The sequence below is a fragment of the Mesoplodon bidens genome (genome assembly GCF_964165515.1).
Source record: "Mesoplodon bidens genome assembly, contig: HAP1_SCAFFOLD_53, whole genome shotgun sequence".
Classification (NCBI taxonomy): Eukaryota; Metazoa; Chordata; class Mammalia; order Artiodactyla; family Ziphiidae; genus Mesoplodon; species Mesoplodon bidens.
Genome location: NW_027671920.1, coordinates 3203936 through 3206754, shown reverse-complemented (window position 1 = coordinate 3206754; position 2819 = coordinate 3203936).

The following is a 2819-nucleotide window of genomic DNA, read 5'->3' as shown; positions in this document are numbered from 1 at the left end:
TTCACGTGAATATATTCAGGAGCAAACGCATATAGCCTTTTCGGCCAAGCAAGAAAGTGGGCAATGCAAATCTGCACTACAAAGAAGTAACACTTCCCACCTGTCAAAAGGGACATCAGCAAAATGTGTAAAAACCAGAAAGGCAAGACAGGCACTGGAGAACAGGGAACACTGTTATGCTGATGGGCGGGATGTAAATGCCAACTGTGTCTCTCAAGGAATGCATTCTGTTCCCTAAAACAAGTAAAAAACTGAGCTACAGAGCCAAGGGCACTTCCAGTCTAGGGAATATACCTTGGGAAAACTGAAAATCAATAAGACAGATACACACCAAAATTCAGGGCTGCACTGCTTACAAGAACCTCAAATTGGGTACAATTTAAATATCCCAGGAAAAAAAAATGGTTCAAGAAATTGTGGTACTTACGTATGATGGAATATACCTCAGCCAAGAAATCTATGTCATAAGGCCAGTGGCAGCAAAATGAGTGGATTCAGGTACGATAATTCTAAGTGAAATAAGTCACACAGAAAAATAAACTTATCATAAGGTATCACTTATGAAGATCCTGTAAACATGGCTACACAAGAACTGAGCTAGGAAAGAGAAGAGAGTCTCATATTTATAAAAAACACTTATGCCTGCTTAAGGGGGAAGGAGAGGTGGGGTGATGCATAAAACCAGAGTTTGATATTAGTACAGGTACCGTTCCAAAAACCAAATACGGAATAGACAAGACCTACACCTTCCTCAGTGAAAGGGACTCAAAACCCCATATTCAGCGCAGAGTAATATATCTTACTAGTAAGAATCTTAAAACCTATGTATTTATATGTCTCCATAAGGGAATCAAGTGTTTCTAGACAGGCATAAACATGGCAGTGAGAATCAGCTCAAACACAATATAAAAAGGAATTTCAAAAACAAACCAAAAAAACAGTGATATTCTTTACAAATCCTTCAGGGTCTCTGATGAAACCTGGAATGACCCTATCTACAATGACAGCTAGATATGGCATAAGGCTGGACACTTGGGACTGAGAGGATTGGTGAGATTGGGAGGGAAAATGCAGACCCTTTAAGGCAATAATGCATGGCACCCATTCCACGGGTCCCAACTCTGCAGGTTGAAGGGAATATTACAACAGCTATAACATACACGGGAAACCTAGAGAAAGGACACACTGTGAATACGAAAGGTTTCCAAAACTCAACAAATAGTCCGTATCCTGGTGCTCTGGTTTGACTTTCCAACTGCTTTACTATAAATCTCCCAACTTGGAGATACAGACCTTTTAACCTCCTGGTTCTAACAGGTTGCCAAATTGGCAGAGGATGAAAGGGAAGAGGGAGAACCAATGAGAGAGTAGCCATGAGGCATTTGGACGGGCACATGTCACTCTAATTTCCCAGGCGGAAGAAGAATTAACCAAAGTCTCAGCCAACCACTGGGAACCAGTATAGTTTCTGAACCAAAATTTTGGACTTGCGTTCAGCTCAAAAAAAAACGAGCTGAAAAATGGAGCTCAGGGGCACAGCAATTCACAAACTGGCAGAGTAATAAAGGACAACTATCGTCCAAAAATCTGTTGAGGGAAGGCAACGAGGCAGACTTGGAAGCGAGGCAGAATAGCAGGAAACAGATTTCAAGATGTACTTTGGAATCGCCTGTAAAGCACAGGAAGAGGGGAACAACTTCCACAATGATGCACTTTTCCAAAAAGTGCGTATGTGTTTTCTCCTGAATATATTCAGGATAAAACGCATACGCCCCTTTTGGCCAAGCAAGCAAGCGTGTAATGCAAATCTGCACTGCAAAGAAGTATCACTTCCGACCAGTCAAAACGGACCACCACAAAATGTGTAAAAACCAGAAAGGCAAGACAGGCCCTGGAGAACAGGGAGCCTTGTTATGCTGATGGGCGGGATGTATATTGCCAACTGCCTCACTGGAGGTGTGCTTTGTGTTCCCTAAAACATGTAAACAACAGAGCTACAGAGCCAAGGGCGCTTCCAGTCTAAGGAATGTACCTTGGGAAAACTGAAAATCTATAAGACAGAACCACCCCAAAATTTAGGGCTGCACTGCTTACAAGAACCTCAACTTGGGTACACCTTAAATATCCCAGGAAATATAAAAATGGTTCAAAAAATTGTGGTTCTTAAGTATGATGGAATATCCCTCAGCCATGAAATCAATGTCATGAGACCAGTAGCAGCAAAAGGAGTGGATTCAGGTATGATGATTCTAAGTGAAATAAGTCACACAGAAAAAGAAACTTATCATAAGATATCACTTATGAAGATCCTGTAAGCATGGCTACACTTGAACTGAGTTAGGAAAGAGAACAGAGTGTCACATTTAGAAAACACTCTTATGCCTGCTTAAGGGGATAGGAGAGGTGGGGTGATGCATACAACCAGAGTTTGATATAAGCACAGGTACCGTTCCAAAAACCAACTATGCAATAGACAAGACCTACACCTTCCTCAGTGAAAGGGACTCAAAACCCCATATTTCCCGCACAGGAATATATCTGTCTAGTAAGAATCTTAAAACTTATGTATTGATATGTCTGTGTAAGTGAATCAAGTGTGTCTAGAGTGGCATAAAGCTCGCAGCGAGAATCAGCTCAAACCCCCTATAAAAAGCAATTTCAAAAACAAAAGAAAAAAACAGGGAAATTCTTTACAATTCCTTCAGGGTGTCTGATGAAACCAGGAATGACCCTATCTACAATGACAGCTGGTTGTGGCATCAGGCTGGACACTTGGGACTGAGAGGATTGTTGAGATTGGGTGAGGAAATGCAGACCCT